Source organism: Enhydra lutris, unplaced genomic scaffold, assembly GCF_002288905.1.
Source record: "Enhydra lutris kenyoni isolate GAN:26980312 unplaced genomic scaffold, ASM228890v2 scaffoldscaffold17, whole genome shotgun sequence".
NCBI classification, from domain to species: Eukaryota; Metazoa; Chordata; class Mammalia; order Carnivora; family Mustelidae; genus Enhydra; species Enhydra lutris.
In genome coordinates this window covers 19033684-19052485 of record NW_019154101.1, presented here as the reverse complement: position 1 = coordinate 19052485, position 18802 = coordinate 19033684, and the positions used below count along the sequence as shown (strand labels likewise).

Here is an 18802-nt window from a genome sequence, read left to right as displayed (position 1 = left end):
ACAGATAGCTACAATCCCTTTAACGATGATTTTGTGGAGGTATCAAGCCATATTCACAGGATATCATCTACGCAGTTGAAGGATAAATTATATCGTCATATGCACTAACTCTTGGATTCATCAACCAGCAAGTTTGCAAAGTCCACACAAAGAGTTTACTGTTAGGATCTGCCCAAATGTCATTATACAGGTTGAGAATAAAACAAAGGGGATTGACGTAGAGGAAAAATAACTCATCACCAAGTCAACTGACCTGAATTCTGGACTTAGATCTGACTCCAAACAGCTGTAGTCCCCTAGCTAAGTCTAGCTCTTGTCTGGGATTCTGATGCCTCACTTGTAAAATGCGTGATTTTGACTATTGTTTAGGGTTCTACTACCCCAAATTGACCTGGATTATAAATTAAACATGACTTTCTTTTTTTTCTGTCATACCCAGTTACCCATATAACTGGCAAAAGGGTGAAAAAAGTACATTAAAATAATGGGGAACAAATATAAAAATAAAGCATCACTGTTATAAAAGCAAGGAACTTAGGTCATTTCAAATTATCTTACATTAATCTTGTGCTTACAACTTTACAGTTAACACACAGGTACAAATCTAAGGAGTAAGAGAAGAAAAAAAAACCAGCCAGCCAGCCAGCCAACCAACCAACCAGACAAAAGCTGCCAAAGTCAAGAAGTGCCATTTGATATTGAGAAGGAAAACCTCGATAGCTATCAAATCTCTCATCAGATCTAACAAAGCAAAAGAGGAATGGTGAGTTAAACTCAGCTTCGTCCTTCGTGTCTTCCCTCAGGTGGAATGATAATCAATTGTTTGGAGTAAAACATTATGAAAGGACCTGATGATCTTCCACACAGAGAGTCAACAATTTTTTTTTTCAAGCCAAGCTTTGAAGGAAAGGATTTAAAAAACCCTCAGTTACTAACATCACTGTGCTTTAATGATATTCCTTGTCAGGATACTAACTCTCAAATTAGTGTGCTTTTAAATTAAATACCTGTAGCTCACTTTGAAGATTCCTTGAATGATCATTATTCCCACTGCATTTCTTTAGCTGCACAGTGTACATTTCCACCAGGCATTGAAAAAGAAAATAAATTCATGACAACTGTTTGCATAACACTTCTGTTTCCTAAGGCATGCTGGGTACCATATAAGGGCTGTAATGGTAATCCAGCCTTGTCAAATCTTCATTTTCACTTAGTCTTGGCGGTGATTAAAAAAGAGAGAATGTAGTCTGTTCTACCTTGCATATTCTAAATTCACAATACCCACTGGAGTTGCAAAAGTGGAATGTAAATAACATTGCCTATGACTCCAGATTCATAAACCTTGAACTGCCTTCTGATGAAACATTCCTTCAATGCTATCATGCAGTCAACACTGCACATAAAGGAGAACCATTTGTGGTGTTAGGAAGTATTATGTATGCCTTGTTTTTGAATCCATTAATGGTACAAAAAAATAAGTGGTTGTTCTCAGAGTCCCATTGCTAATCATCTGTATGAAAGCTCACTCCAACATAGAACTCTCCATCTTGATCCTATGAATAAACAGTAAGTAGGAATGTAAATAGCAGCAAGAGGAATCTAAACTCTATAAATTTTGAGCGTCATAACTGTGGGGACCCAGCAGGGAAAAAGTATAGAGGATGAAATGCATTAGTCAAACAGTGGGAAATCTCTCAATAAATGCACCAATTATGGAAGAAAATAGCAGCACCATCGTTAATTACAAAAAATACATAGATGATAATATACTTGCAAAGCCTGCATGGCTAAATGAAGTTACATCAACATGTATTAGTCTTTTTTTTTTTAATGACAGAATTAATACTTTCATCAAACATTACTTACAAGGTTATGTAGACTGAATGAGTTAATGTGCAATTCTTCACATAATATTTCTGCTTTTACCTTTGATTGGCCCTATTAGCCATCATAAGTAGCTTTATCACAGGTTCTGTAATTTAGAGCTGGGGCTGGAGAAGGGAAGATTTTCTGAAAAATTCAGAGAGTGTAACAGGAATGACAATATATGGAAGTAGTTGCAGTCTTTTCTATGAACTCCTTTCCAACTGAAAGATATTAACTATGGAATTACTGAAAGGGTGATGGGCATGGAGGCAGGAGAACAAATATTAGTTAAAACACTCAGCATCTGATGGGCATTCTGGTTATTCCCAGTCATGTATTACCTCATTGATTCTGCACAAACCCCAGAGAGGTCAATATTGTCTTATTTTTCAGATTAAGAAATCTAACATAGAGTGTGGCTAAGCAATTCTCTGGATGTCTTAGAAGTGATAAATGCTAAACAAACAAACAAAAACAAAACCCCAAAACACGGGGCTCTGTGCACGGTCCCTTAACTGTGTCCCTATGTTGCAAACTTGTCCAAAACCAAAGTCCAAACCAAACCCAGTCCAGAACCAAAAAGCTTTTGCAGTTTATGCTATAGGCCTATGCTGCGTACAGGGTACATGCTATGTTTTTACTTATTATTTACTGTGAAATAACGTAAAGAATTTCTTTGATCATACTTGTCAATTCATGACATTAGTCAAGGCAAAGCTCCTTTTTGGTTTTATTTTATTTTCTTATTTGCCTCCTTCAACCCATGTTCTGCCTTTAATCTCCTTTCTCCTATTAGGCCCTTTGTAATATATGTGCTTTATGTCTTTTACATACTTGTCATACAAATATATGTATATGGCCTTGAGAAACATATATAGATCTTCCTTGACTTACAATGGGGTTATGTCCTGATAAACCCATCATGGGTTGGAAAGATCATAAGTCAAAAATGCACTTAATACACTTCATGTCTCAGACATCCTGAGTCTCAGACACCCTGAGGTCTTCCTTGTGGCTTGAATGTGCTCGGAACACTTACATTAGTGAACAGCAGGGGAACACCACCATCTACCATGAAGCTATTTTATAATAAAGTGTTGGATATCTCATGTAATCTATTGAATACTGTATGCACAGTTAAAAACAAAATGGCTGTATGGGTACAGAATGTAAGGGTACTGGTTGTTTACCTTTGTGACCCTGTAATTACTTGGGAGCTGTGGCTCCCTGCCTCTTGCCCAGTATAATTACAGAGGCTTGCACTGTATGTCACTAGTCTGGGGAAAGAACCAAATTCACAATTTGAGGTAATTTTCTAGTGAATACATATTGCTTTCACACCACTGTGAAGTAAAAAAATCATAAGTCAAACTTTCCTAAGTTGGAGATTGTGTGTACTACTGCTGTTTCTATGTGTCGTTTTCAGGTGAAAGGTCTTATGGAATAAGTCTCTTTCATGCTTGTCTGTTTAGCTCTATATAAATTTAAATCTTTGTGCTTGGCTTCTAGATAGTAGTCTATTATTAATGCATAACTTGGTGCTTTCCACAAAGAATTCTATTCTCTTACAATACTATTATTTATGAAGTTTCTGTTTGTTAATATAGAGGCTAATCTTTACTATTTATTATTTCTGCATCTATGGAGATAATTACTTCATTCTCTTCTATCATTAATGTGATTGTTTATATTGATAGTTTTTGCCATGTTCATTTATCCTTTTCTTCCTGGGAAAAATCCCTACTTGAAATTTAATATTATTTTTACCACAGTTTCAGTTTGAGTTAAATAAAATTTTATTTGGAAGTCTTATGTGGATTAACTGACCCAGAACTTAATCATCTTTCTCTCTTTTTCTCTATCTCTGTTAAAGAGGTTGCAACAACCTTTAAACACAAGGTACAATGTTCATGTAAGCACTTAACAAACTTTGAAGAAACCATCAGTCCTATTCCCTTTCTCCAAAAGTAACCTGTGTCAATTTGTGGAAGCCAGCACATAGGCCTTTATCTGTCATATATATGTGTGTGAAATTTTTTCACACAATTTTATTTACATAAATGTAAATGTGGCTTTTTACCTTGCACTTTGTGATGTTTGTGGATGTTTCCCTACATGACTACAACCTACATGTAGAGATCTACCTCATTATATCCTCATTTAAGCATTCTAACAGATATTCATTTGGTTGTCAATTTTTGGTTGTAACACACTTGAGTGCATTAAAAACTTTGTACATGTGTGTTGGTACATCCATAGGCTAAATCCCCAGAAGGGAAAATGCTGAACATGCTGAAAATTCTGATTGCAAAATGGCAAATATTATAAAAAGTGTAATTAATTCTCTTTGATATACACATATAAACTGTTTAAACATGAAAATGATTCCTCTTTTGCACTTTAGTAAACATGGATTTTAGTAATCACTGTTCAACTGCAAAAGTTTTCATAAACTGAAAAAGTTCAACTTCAACTGGAAAAGGTTTTCAAAAACCTTTCTTATAAATACATTAAGTAGAATTCATCTCACTAACAATGACAACAGATATTCAAAAAAAGCATCTGTGAAATACCTTTAGGATTAATGTATTTATTGACTTTTCAAACTAGAAGAGACTCACTCAACACTCCTCAATGTACCGCTGAGAAAACTGGGCCCAATTAAGTAAATAATTTGCTAAGTTAAGTTTGACCCCTTATTAGGAGAGTATTCAGTCTGAAACGAGTGTGCTTCAACTGTTTGCATAGCAAATTGAGAGTCACTCATATTTCCTAGGTAGCTATCGCCATTTAACTTTATTAACAAGGCAATTACAGTGCATGAACACTTTAAAATATATTTTTTAAAAGCCATAACGGGACGTTTATAGCTAGTTGTTTTCAATGGGTGGGACTCAGAATTGGTTTCCTTGAGACCCTGCATTCCGCTAATAACTACTAAGGTTTCTTAATAAATTTTTCTCCAAAATATTTCTGTAATTTTATGTCCCTAAAATATAACTTGTAAGTTATTACAGTTGATATGCAATAAAACATATTACATACAGAATTTGAGAAAAAAATTTGGCTTTTTTATACCATCATGGTAGAACATGGGTTCCTTGATTTAAAAAGAAATTTAAGTGTGTTATTAGAGGCTAGCAAAAACCAAATTGTTTCTACTGCTAAATTATAGATTGAAATTAAATTTTTCTATGGACACATCTGTTCTTCCTGTACCCTCTCCAATTTCACTGTCCTCACTCTCCATCAGGAACCCACACTTTAAGACTATCTCCACACTCAGGTCCCTGGAGAGAGATAAGATAGCCTCAGACTGGGATGCTAGGCAAGCAAAGCTCTCCAATTAAAAGTCCCTTTGCAGAGCAAGCAGAGCTTCCAGACATGCCCCTCTCCTGGCTTTGTGGAGTTTCCTCACAGTACAGCCCCCAAACGCCAGTCTATGCTTCCGCCTCAAAGAAAGAAATTGAGACTGCCTCCTGTCCCCAAGGCAGGGCAGACATCAACATCTCAGTACTTGCGTAAGGGAGAACAAGAACAGCAAGAAGCAATTGAACATACTGATGAAGTACAAAATAAAATGGACAGACTTAATGAACAAGCCAGTGAGGAGATTTTGAAAGTAGAACAGAAATACAACAAACTCCGCTAGCCACTTTTTCAGAAGAGATTGGAATTGCCAAAATCCCCAATTTTTGGGTAACAACATTTGTCAACCATCCACAAGTGTCTGCACTGCTTGGGGAGGAGGATGAAGAGGTGCTATACTATTTGACAAGAGTTGAAGTGACAGAATTTGACGATATTAAATCAGGTTACAGAATAGATTTTTATTTTGATGAAAACCCTTACTTTGAAAATAAAGTTCTCTCCAAAGAATTTCATCTGAATGAGAGTGGTGATCCATCTTCAAAGTCCACTGAAATCAAATGGAAATCTGGAAAGGATTTGACGAAACGTTCAAGTCAAACACAGAATAAAGCCAGCAGGAAGAGACAGCTTGAGGAACCAGAGAGCTTCTTCACCTGGTTTACTGACCATTCTGATGCAGGTGCAGATGAGTTAGGAGAGGTCATCAAAGATGATATTTGGCCATTAGAGTACTACTTGGTTCCTGATATGGATGACGAAGAAGGGGAAGGAGAAGAAGATGATGATGATGATGAAGAAGAAAGACTGGAAGATACGGATGAAGAAGGAGATGAGTATGAAGGTGAAGAAGACGAAGATGATGATGAGGGGGAGGAAGAAAAGGAGAATGAAGGAGAAGATGACTAATGGAACACTGATGGATCCCAACCTTCCTTTTTTAATTTTCTTCAGTCCCTGGAGCAAGTTGCCATCATTTTTGTTTTTTTGTTTTTGTTTTTTTTTTCTTTTTCTTTTTCTTTTCTCCTCTCGTGCTCATTTGCCCTGTTTTTTGAAGTCTCCTTTTTCTCTCCCTTTATACCATGGTTCTCAGCTTATTTTGGGGGGAAATACCTTGAGCAGAATACAGTGGGAAAAGAATCTCTACCACTTTTTGTTCCATTTTGGTCCCTTCCTGTCTCAACAAAAACAAAAACTTTATGGAAATCAACAGCACCATGCTCTGTGGGAAAAAAGAAAAACCTTCTGCTCCCTTAGCTCTGCTAGAAGCTGGAGGACACTAGGTCCCTATGTAATAGTGCATAGAATTCTAGCTTTTTTCCTCCTTTCTCTGTATATCAGGCTCAGAGAATACACTGTATCTCTATGTGAATATGGACAGTTACAATTTACCAACATGTACCTGTCTACTTTCGCTTGTTTAAAAAAAAAGGAAAAAAAAAACCTTTAAAAAATGGGGTTATAGAAGGTCAGCAAAGGGTGGGTTTGAGATGTTTGGGTGGGTTAAGTGGGCATTTTGCCAACATGGCTTCTCCTTTGGCATGTTTAATTGTGATGTTTAACGGGCATCCTTGCAGTTTAAGATGACATTTTTAAAATAAAACTCTCTCCTAATGATGACTTGAGCCCTGTCACTCAATGGACAAATCAGCAGAACCTGTAGGATCTTATTTGGAATTGACATTCTCTATTGTAATTTTGTTCCTGTTTATTTTTAAATTTTCTTTTTGTTTTCACTGATTAAGAAAGATGATGCTTGGTTTTAAACGTTAAAAGTGTACAAGCTATTTTGTTACAATAAAACTAAATGTTTAAAAAAAAAAAGTCCCTTTGGAGAGGAAGCAAGATGGTGGAGGAGTAGCAGATTGAAATATTATTAGGTCCCAGGAGTTCAGCTAGATAGTTATCAAACCATTCCAAACACCTACAAACTCAACAGGAGATAGAAGAGAAAATAGCAACAATTCTAGAAATAGAAAATCGACCACATTCTGGAAGGTAGGATGCGTGGAGAAGTGAATCTGAAGTGATGGGAAGATAGACCCCAGGGGGAGGGGACAGATCCCAGCAAGTGGCGGAGCATCCCTCACAGGGACAGTGTGGTCTCAGGACCTGGGTGTCTGAGTGTGGCAGAGCTTCCATGTATTGAAGCAGGGAAGCCAGATGCAAAGACAGAGCTGAGGAGTGAGCTCTCAGTTCAGGGTTACCTTAAACCATGATCCAATGCAGAGTTGGACCAGTGCTCTTTGAGCAGGGACCCCACACATGGCAGATCCAGAGAGACCCCCCTCCTTCCTCCTCCAGGAGGAGTGATGCGGGAGCACACTGCAGGAATCTCCTGGGTTTGGAGACTCCAAATGGGGCTGTGTGCCAGAGATAAAAATGCTCAGTTACAGGCTGGGTGAGCACAGAGTGTGGCCAGAAACCAGGGAGACAGGAGGGATTGACTGCTTTTCTCTGAGGGCACACTGGGGAGTGGGGACCCAAGCTATCGGCTCCAACAGGGCCGGAGATTTGGAGGCCACTATTTTCATTCCCATCCTCCAGAGCTCTATGTAAAGTGTTCAGGTAACAAAAGCTCCTGAGAGCAAACCAGAGCAGATTACTTAGCCTGCCCCTTTGCAAGGGCAGTGCAATTCCACCTCGGGAAAAGACACTTGAGAATCACTACAACAGGCCCCTACCCCAGATGATCAGCAAGAACAACGAGCCAAGATCAAGTTCAACAATCAAGGAGAACTTTGGAACTCCAGAGCTAGGGGAAAGAAATACATAGTATTCATAGCTTCTTCCCCATGATCCTTTAGTCTTACAAAGTTATTTTTTTTAATTTCATTTTTTCTTATTCTATTTTTTAAATGTTTCCTCTTTTCTATTTTAATGCTTTTTAACTATTTTATCTTAACAATTCCTTTTAAAAATATTTTAAAATTTTCATTGCTATAGTAATATTTTATTCCTTTATTATACTTAACATTATTTTTTGTATACATATAGGGTTTTTTTCATTAAAATTTTGGGATAGTTTCTTTTGATAGACCAAAATATACCCCAAATCTAGCACATGGCTTTGTTCTAGTCTCAAGCCTGATATATTCTCTCCTCTTTTTTTTTCTTCTTTTTCCAACCAACTTACCTTATCAATTCCTTTCTTAGAATATTTTTAAATTTTCACCTTTACAATCATATTCCATCCCTTCATCGTGTTTACCCTTATTTTTGTATATATATGTTTTTCTTTCTTTAAAATTTTGGGAGGTAGTTTCTCCTAAGAGTCCAGAGTACACTCAAAGTGTGTGGCTCTGTTCTAATCACTAGTCTAATAGATGTGTGTGTGTGTGTATGTGTGTGTGTGTGTGTGTGTGTGTGTATTTTTTTTCCCCCTTTTCTCCCCCCACACCTAGTTGGATCTCTTCTGATGTGGTTAGCATATATTTTCCTAAGGGCTTTGCCACCCTTTTAGTATTTTATTCTCTCATTCATATATTCTTTTTTATTTTTTGAGATTTTATTTATTTATTTGACAGAAAGAGATCACAAGTAGGCAGAGAGGCAGGCAGAGAGAGAGGGGGAAGCAGGCTCCCTGATGAGCAGAGAACCCGAAGTGGGACTTGATCCTAGGACCCTGAGATCATGACCTGAGCCAAAGGCAGAGGCTTAACCCATTGAGCCACCCAGGTGCCCCAGCTCATTCATATATTCTTATCTGGATAAAATGACAAGGGAGAAAAACCAACCACAAAAAAAAAAAAAAAAGAACAAGAGGCAGTACCAATGGCCAGGGACCTAATCAATATGGGTATTGGTAATATATCAGAACTAGAGTTCAGAATGATGATTATCAAAATGTGAGCTGGGCTCAAAAAGGGCATGGAAGGTATCAGAGAATCCCTTTCTGGAGAAATAAAATCCCCTTCTGGAGAAAAAAAAGGAACTAAAATCTAACCAAGCTGAAATCAAAAAAGCTATTAATGAGGTGCAATAAAAAATGGAGGCTATTACTGCTAGGATAAATGAGGTGAACAGAGAATTAGTGATATAAAAGATCAAATGAAGGAGAATAAAGAAGCTGGGCAAAAGTGAGACAAACAACTACTGGACCACGAGGGGAGAATTTGAGAGATAAGTGATACCATGAGACAAAACAATATTAGAATTATTGGGATTCCAGAAGAAGAAGAGAGAGGGGGGCAGAAGGTATATTGGCACAAATTATAGCAGAGAATATCCCTAATTTGGTGAAGAGAACAAGGATCAAAATCCAGGAGGCACAGAGAACCCCCTCAAAATCAATAAAAATAGGTCAACACCCTGTCATCTAATAGTAAAATGTACAAGTCTTAGTGACAAAGAGAAAATTCTAAAATCAGCTCGGGACAAGAAGTCTGTAACATACAATAGTAGAAATATTAGATTGGGAATAGACTTATCCACAGGGACATGGCAGGCCAGAAAGAACTGGCATGATATATTCAGAGCACTAAATGAGAAAAATATGCAGCCAAGAATACTATATCCAGCTAGACTTCCATTAAAAATAGAAGAAGAGGGGGGGGCGCCTGGGTGGCTCAGTGGGTTTAGCCTCTGCCTTCGGCTCGGGTCATGATCCCGAGGTCCTGGGATCAAGCCCCGCGTCGGGCTCTCTGCTCAGCAGGGAGCCTACTTCCCCCTCTCTCTCTGCCTGCCCTTCTACCTACTTGTGATCTCCATCTGTCAAATAAATAAAATCTTAAAAAGAAAAAAAAAAAATAGAAGAAGAGGTAAAAAGCTTCCAGGACAAACAAAAACTAAAAGAATTTGCAAACACAAAAGCAGCCCTACAGAAAATATTGAAAGGGGTCCTCTAAGTTAAAAGAGAGCCTAAAAGTAACAGACCAGAAAGGAGCAGAGACAATATACAGTCACCTTACAGGCAATGCAATGTCACTAAATTCATATCTTTCAATAGTTACCCTGAAAGTAAATGGGCTAAATGCCCCAATCAAAAGAAACAGGGTAGCAGAACGGATAAAAAAAACAAGACCGATCAATATGCTGTCTACAATAAACTAATTTTAGACGTACGGACACCTCCAGATTTAAAGTGAGGGGTGGAAAACAATTTACCATGCTAATGGACATCAAAAGAAAGCTGGAGTGGCAATCCTTATATCAAATAAGTTAGATTTTAAGCCAAAGGCTATAAGAGATGAGGAAGGGCACTATATCATACTTTAAGGATCTGTCCAACAAGAAGATCTAACAATTATATATATATATGACCTTAACATGGGAGCAAGAAATTATATAAATCAATTATTAACAAAATCAAAGAAACACATTGACAATAATACAATAATAGTAGGGGACTTTAAAACCCCTCTCACTGAAACAGACAGATCAACCAAGTGAATGATCAACAAGGAAATAAAGGTCCACCCTGGACCAGATGGACATCACAGATATATTCAGAACATTCCATCCCAAAGCAACAAAACACACACTCTTCTCTGGTGCACATGGAACATTCTCCAGAATAGATCACATCCTGGGTCACAAATCAGGTCTCAACTGGTACCAAAAGATTGGGACCATTCCCTGCATATTTTCAAACCACAATCTTCTAAAGCTAGAACTCAATCCCAAGAGGAAAGTTTGAAAGAACTCAAATACATGGAGGCTAAAGAGCATCCTACTAAAGAATGAATGGATCAACCAGGAAATTAAAGAAGAATTTTAAAAATTCATGGAAACAAATGAAAATGAAAACACAACTGATCAAAATCTTTGGGACACAGCAAAGACAATCTTGAAAGGAAAATATATAGCGATACAAGCCTCTCTCAAGAAACAAGAAAGGTCTCAAGTACACAACCTAACCCTACACCTAAACGAACTGGAGAAAGAACAGCAAACAAAGCCTAAACCTGGCAGGAGAAGAGAAATCATAAGGATCAGAGCATAAATCAATAAAATAGACCCCCCCCCAAAAAAAAGTAGAACAAATCAATGAAACTAGGAGCTGGTTATTTGAAGGAATTAATAAGATTGATAAACCCCTGTCCAGACTTATCAAAAAGAAAAGAGAAAGGACTCAAATAAATGAAATCATGAATGAAAGAGTAGAGATCACAACTAACAACAAAGAAATACAAGCAATTATAAGAACATATTATGAGCAACTATACATCAGCAAATTTGACAATCTGGAAGAAATGTAATTTTCTAGAGATATATAAACTACAAAAACTGAACCAGGAAGAAAGAGAAAACCTGAACAGACCCTTAACCAGTAAGGAGATTGAAGCAGTTATCAAAAATCTCCCAACAAACAAGAGCTCAGGGCCAGGTGGCCTCAGGGAATTCTACCAAATATTTAAAGAAGAATTAATACCTATTCTCCTGAAGCTGTTCCAAAAAACAGAAATGCAAGGAAAACTTCCAAGCTCATTTTATGAGGTCAGCATTACCTTGATCCCAAAACCAAAGACCCCATCAAAAAAGAGAATTACAGACCAATATCCTTGATGAACATGGATGCGAAAATTCTCACCAAAATACTAGCCAGGAGGATCTAACAGTAAATTTAAAGGATTATTCACCATGACCAAGTGGGATTTATTCCTGGGCCACAAGATTGGTTCAATATCAATCTGATACAATACATGAATAAAAGAAAGAACAAGAACCATATGATACTCTCAATAGATGCTGAAAAAGCATTTGACAAAGTACAGCACCCTTTCTTGATCAAAACTCTTCACAGTGGAGGCACAGAGTGTACATACCTCAATATCATCAAAGCTATCTATGAAAAACCCACAGCAAATATCATTGTCAATGGGGAAAAACTGAGAGCTTTTCCCCTAAGGTCAGGAACACAGCAGGGATGTCCACTATCACCACTGCCATTCAACATAGGACTGGAAGTCCTAGCCTCAGCAATCAGACAACAAAAAGAAATAAAAGGCATCTGAATCAGCAAAGAAGAACTCAAACTCTCACTCTTTGCAGATGATAGGATACTTTATGTGGAAAACCCAAAACACTCCACTCCAAAACTGTTAGAACTCATACAGAAATTCAGTAAGGTGTCAGGATATAAACTCAAAGCACACAAATCAGTTGCATTTCCATGCACCAACAGCAAGACAGAATAAAGAGAAATTAAGGAGTCAATCCCATTTACAATTGCACTCAAAACCGTAAGATACTAGGAATAAACCTAACCAAAGAAGCAAAGAATCTGTACCTAGAAAACTATAAAGTACTCATGAAAGACATTGAAGAAGAAATGGAAAAATGTTCCATGCTCATGGACTGGAAGAACAAATATTGTGAAAATGTGCATGCTACCTAAAGCAATCTACACATTAAATGCAATCCCTATCAAAATACCATCTATTTTTTTTCCAAAAAGAAATGGAACAAATAATCCTAAGATTAATATGGAACCAGAAAAGACTCTGAAGAGCCAGAGGAATGTTGAAAAAGAAAGCCAAAGTTGGTGGCATCACAATTTCAGACTTCAAGCTCTATTACAAACCTGTCATCATCAAAACAGTATGGTACTGGCACAAAAACAGACACATAGATCAATGGAACAGAATAGAGAGCCCAGAAATGGACCCTCAACTCTATGGTCAACTAATCTTTGACAAAGCAGAAAAGAATGTCCAGTGGAAAAAAGACAGTCTCTTCGACAAATTGTGTTGGGAAAATTGGAGAGAAGAATGAAACTGGATCATTTCCTTACACCACACACAAAAATAGACTCAAAATGGATGAAAGTCCTCAATGTGAAACAGGAATCCATCAAAATCCCAAGGAGAACATAGGCTGCAACCTCTTCGACCTCAGCCACAGAAATGATGTTTTCTAGAAACATCACCAAAGGCAAGGGAAGCAAGGGCAAAAATGAACTATTGGGACTTCATCAAGATCAAATGCTTTTGCACAGCAAAGGAAATAGTCAACAAATCAAAGGACAACTGACAGAATGGGAGAAGATATTCACAAATGACGTATCAGATAAAGGACTAGTATCCAAAATCTATAAAGAACTTATCAAACTCAACACCCAAAGAACAAATCACCCAATCAAGAAATGGGCAGAAGACATGAACAGACATTTCTGCAAAGAAGACATCCAGATGGCCACCAGACAAATGAAAAATTATTCCACATCACTCAGCATCAGGGAAATACAAATCAAAACCACAATGAGATACCGCCTCACACCAGTCAGAAGGCTAAAATTAACAAGTCAGGAAATGACAGATATTGGCGAGGATGTGAAGAAAGGGGAACCTTCCTACACTGTTGGTGGGAATGCAAGGTGGTGCAGCCCCTCTGTAAAACAGCATGGAGGTTCGTCAAAAAGTTGAAATTAGAGCTCCCCTGTAACCCAGCATTCGCACTACTGGGTATTTACCCAAAGATACAAATGTAGTGATTCAAAGAGGCACATGCACCCAAATGTTTATAGCAGCAATGTCCACAATAGTCAAACTACAGAAAGAACCCAGATGTCCATCAACAGATTAATGGATAAAGAAGATGCTGCTTTAGATATACAATGGAATACTATGCAGCCATTAAAAGAAATGAAATCTTACATTTGCAATGACAGGAATGGAACTAGGGGGTATTATTCCGAGTGAAATAAGTCAATCTAAGAAAGACAATTCTCATATGGTCTCTCTGATATGAGGAATTTGAGAGGCAGCATGGACAGTTGTGGGGCATAGGGAAGGAAAAAAAATAAAACAAGATAGGATCAGGAGGGACATAAACCATAAGAGACTCTTAATCTCACAAAACAAACTGAGGGCTGCTGGGGGAAGGAGGATAGGAAGAAAGTGGTTGGGTTATGGACATTGGGTGGGGGTATTTGCTATGGTGAGTGATAAGAAATGTATAAGCCCGATGATTCACAGACTTGTATCTCTGGGACAAATAATACATTATATGTTAATAAATATGATTAAAATCCCTCTGCATTATCCAAGTGAACTTCAGAGAAATGACAAAGCTTGCCAAATGTCAATAAAATACTGGGGTGCCTGGGTGGCTCAGTCCATTGCGCACCCAACTCTTGTTTTCAAATTGTGGGGTCAAGAACTGATTTGGGCTCAGACCAGTTTGCTTGTCAGCTCCCTCTGCTCCTCCCCCAGCACGTATGTGTATGCACTTGCACACATACTCTCTCACTCTGTCCCAAATAATTAAATAAATAAAATATTTTTAAAGAAGTTAATAAAATACAAATTGTGAAATTTTGAGAATAGATAAGGAAAGGATTTGCACCGTAATTATCTGCAGGAGAAGGTAACTGATAAAATTAACTCTGTTACAGCATAAAAAGTAGTAAAAACTGAAGTGGGTGTAACAGTTCCCAGAATGGGTCCAAAGTTCTTATTTCATCCATAGGACTATTAAAGTTTACGTAAGATTCCAGACAAAACCTCTTTTAGCCATCTGTTTATCAGAATTTTGTCAACAGAAATTGCTGTGAATTTTTCCTACATTCCAGTCAAGTATGGTCAATTTCTTGTTCCCGGTCATATCTACTCTTTGTTTCTTGCCTCACAGAGAACTCAAAACAACACTGAAGGAGATAAGAAAACAGTTCTGGTACTGTCTCTTTTATTTATATAGGATTCTGCTCTTTCTATCCTTACTTTGAGATCTTGGTTTGGATTCATGATTCTCCTGTGCCTGACTCCCTGTTGCATCTTCTGTTTTTTAGTTGTCTGTGCACTTTGGTGAAGCTGCCAGTTCTTATGTATGTATTTATCTAGTTTGCCTTGTCACACTAGATCTCATCTATATTCTGGTTACTGACCCTCCCCTGTAGTCTCCGGTGGTGCACTGTAATCTTGAACATAATCTGGACTGTCTGCTCCAGAATCATAAAAGTTGCCCCATTTGTCTTCTCTTCTTTTTAAGCCAATCCCCAGGAAAACTGCAAAGACTTGAGTGGCTTTCTGGGTCTTTACAATATTGCTGAAGTGCTGAGGTCTTTGTGAGATTGTCTAAAATACCAGAGTATCACAAAGTAAAACTCTGTATGAATATGATCAATGATGCTCGCAGCTTAAGATTCTCTATGTTGTTCATATTGGACAAGTGAGAACATATATGCCAGCTTTTAAACATTATCTGCAGGAGATATACTAGACACACATCTTTCATCTCACCAAGAGATCTGATTCAAATATGAAATGAAGAGAATAAACCTGAAGTAGGGTCTATAATAATCATACATGGACAGAGCCGAGCACAGAGCTTTACTTGAAAAGTTTTAATAACTTTTGAGTAATTGCAGTTTTCAAGTGTATGTGTGCATGTGTGTTTGTGTGCTTGTGTTGGGGTGCTTATTCACTGATGGAACAAAATAAAACTGTAAGGTGTTTGGTAAGGTGTTGGGTCACAGATAATAATTTACCTTACTTCAACTAAATCAAGGATTTTCTGTCTCCTCCCACACAATTATTTTTCTTTAAATACAAAACAAAGGAATCAGCCACAACAACAAATTACAAAGAAAAAACAAAACAAAACAAAAAAACAAACAAAAACCCAAAAGGAGATCTGGCCCTAATGGCTTCAATAGGAAAAGAAGTCAACATGTCATAGTGGTTCAGAACTCAGGTCTTAGATCAGAAAATCATGTTTATATTCTAACTCATTATGTGACCATAGGAAGTCACCTGACATCTGTGAATCTCAGTGTTTTCATCTCTAAAATGGGGATACTATAGTACATAGTTCTACAATTAGTATGAAGATATAAATGTATCTTCATAGTGTCTTCAAAGTAATAATGCATATATTTATCACAATGCCTAAGTTGCATCTGAAGATAGCTAACTAATTAATATCTTAAAAGCACATTACAAGTTTAGACACTAGTATTTTAGTATAAATATTCTAGATTAATGGTCTTGCCAGAATATTTTAGAGATGATCAAGTATTTATTTGATTGGTCACAAATGCAAATAGTAACAGGTAGACATGGATAGCCTCAATTATCTGGTGGTGGGTGGTGAAGTCTTCCTCAATGAATGTTTTCCTGCCTGATTCAACACCCCATGTATCTAATCTATTTTTAGTGCTATGTAAAAGAACAGGTTTCAAATACCACAATTTCTTTCATGTTTTTCTTTCTCTCTCCCCAGCTTACTTAAAAAACTGTGTCTCCATTCAGTTAAGTACAGTAAAGATCTTCAAAAAATAGTGTGAAAGATTTGGTATAAACTCAAAGAAACTAAATAAAAACAAGTATTTATGTCTCTTATAAAAATGCATTTTCTTATAAGCCTCATTACTGAAACAGTCCATGGTATTTCATAACAGATTTTTATTGAAATACAGTCAATCACATATTTCTGAGATTAAATTAATAGGGCTATTTAATTGACCCACGTCAGAGTCGAAAAGTATATTTTAGGACTTTTCCCACCATTTTCTGTAATAATGCCATTTATATGTAATTCTGCATCTGCCAGATAATATTCTAGTTGTTGTGATAACAGAATCATTTACTATTTCCCACAGCTGTTCATTCTGCAAAGTAATTTATAACCATTTCATAGTTAACATTCATGCTATCAAAAGACAAGTTGATGACTAGCATTTTATAGTAGATTTTAAAACATATTATCCAAAAAAGTAGCAAAATAAATTGACACTAGAGCACAAATCATATTGTCTGTTGTTGAATTGAATTTACCCAGTCATATAATTGCCTCATCTATATGTTCATATGCCAAATGGGGTGTGTGTGTGTGTGTGTGTGTGTATGTGTGTGTGTGTATGAAATTACTACCTATTATTTGATGTTTTGTAGTAGGGATTTAACATTTTTTAACTTAAAATCTCCTTATAACACAAATCTCAGCCTTCTGATAGAATAGTGAGTATAGACTCTGTTACCATAATTATTTTTTTAAAGATTTTATTTATTTATTTGACAGGGAGGGGTGAAGAGGGAGAGAGTATGAGTGAGGTGGAGAGACAAAGGAGAAGGAGAAGCAGACTCCTCACTGAGCAGGGAGCCTGACATGGGACTCAATTCAGGAACACTGTGATCATGACCTGAGATGAAGGCAGATGCTTAACTGATTGAGCCACCCAGGCACCCCTCTGATGCAACAGTTATTAAAAACTGAGTATTTATTATATCTCAAGCATTATGATACTGACTTTAATAAGCTATTTTATATAAGGCTTACTTTTAAATCATGCATTCAACAATGATTATCTACCATTACCTTTATTGTATAGATGAGGAAATTGATACCATGACCAAGATCATGATTATAGAGCTGGTCATTCTAACGTCAATGTCCATGTTTTCAACCACAGAGTATTTACAGCACACTAGAACATACTAGAACCATAACGTAGTAGAAACTTATGTCATTGTTTTCAAAAATTTTAGGGCATCATTTCTACTTTATTACCAAATACTTCCCTAATTTGATAAGCAAGTAACATACGAGTTCTTTGTCCAAGATAAAAGATAAAAACATACAGGAATAACTTTTTATATATAGCACTATGGCTTATAAACTCACGTAACTATAATCATCCTGTAAAATAATCATTATTATTACTATTACTCTATTTCTACAAATTGTACAATTCCCTGTATAGACAAATTTATAGTTAGGGCAGAACATTTTTGAAAATAAAACAAGCTGAAAGTTTATACCATGGATGTAGTCAGTAGACTAGTAATCCTGCAAAGTTACAACAAAATGATATCTTTGGGAGTTTAGGTTTCCCTGTACTCATATGAAATGAACTAAAAGATCACAGCCCAGGTCCTCTTGGTAGATGGACCGCTGTTTTGGTTTTTCCACAGAGTCTATAATAATTTTACTCAAAGGAACTCTAACCTCTCAGAAGAATCAGAACACCTCAAAATGACAGCTGTTATAGGTAGTTTTCAGGGCTCACACAAAGCACATGACAGGTATGAATTAGAAAGTTTAAAGCAACCATTTGACCTTGAAATTTCCGGTATCTGCACAACAAACTCTTAACTTACCCAAGCCGAGGCTGATACACAAATGGGATAAATATTCATAACACAGGAAGAAAATGCTCACAGTACAGAAGACCACAGCCATGGACTTCTGAATCTTGTATTCTACCAGCACTGATGGCGAATTATAAGTGCTGGGTGATGCAAAGCACTGTCTGAGGCATCAATGAGGTGTGGGATTGGGAACTGGTGATGAATGAATCAATTTTCATGTTGTCTGGCAGAATTAGTATTATACGATAAGATATCTAATATCTGAAATGGTTCTTAGGGCAGAAATTCTCAAAACTCTCAAGAGGGCACAGGTGCAGCTGTTCAAATGACACCCCTGCTATGGATCTATGTATCTGGTTCTGATCCATTTCCAGACCTCCTACTGCTCGCGTAGCAGGTATACACAAAAAACCACTATGTAGCTAATATTACCAATATGCAGAAAAACAGATGAGAGGTGGGTTGGCTATATTTTAATAAAAGACTTTAGGAACTGGGCAAAATAAGTTACTAAGTTCATCAACAGTATCATCTGT

General features: G+C 36.9%; 1 protein-coding gene and 1 pseudogene across 1 annotated transcript in view; one reads left to right on the top strand and one right to left on the bottom strand.

Moving 5' to 3' along the window:
* LOC111147665 (sodium/potassium transporting ATPase interacting 2) overlaps positions 1-18802 on the bottom strand; it is a 998919-nt gene that overhangs the window by 524425 nt on the left and 455692 nt on the right. The window lies entirely within an intron of this gene.
* Positions 3015-6144, top strand: LOC111147710 (annotated as a pseudogene).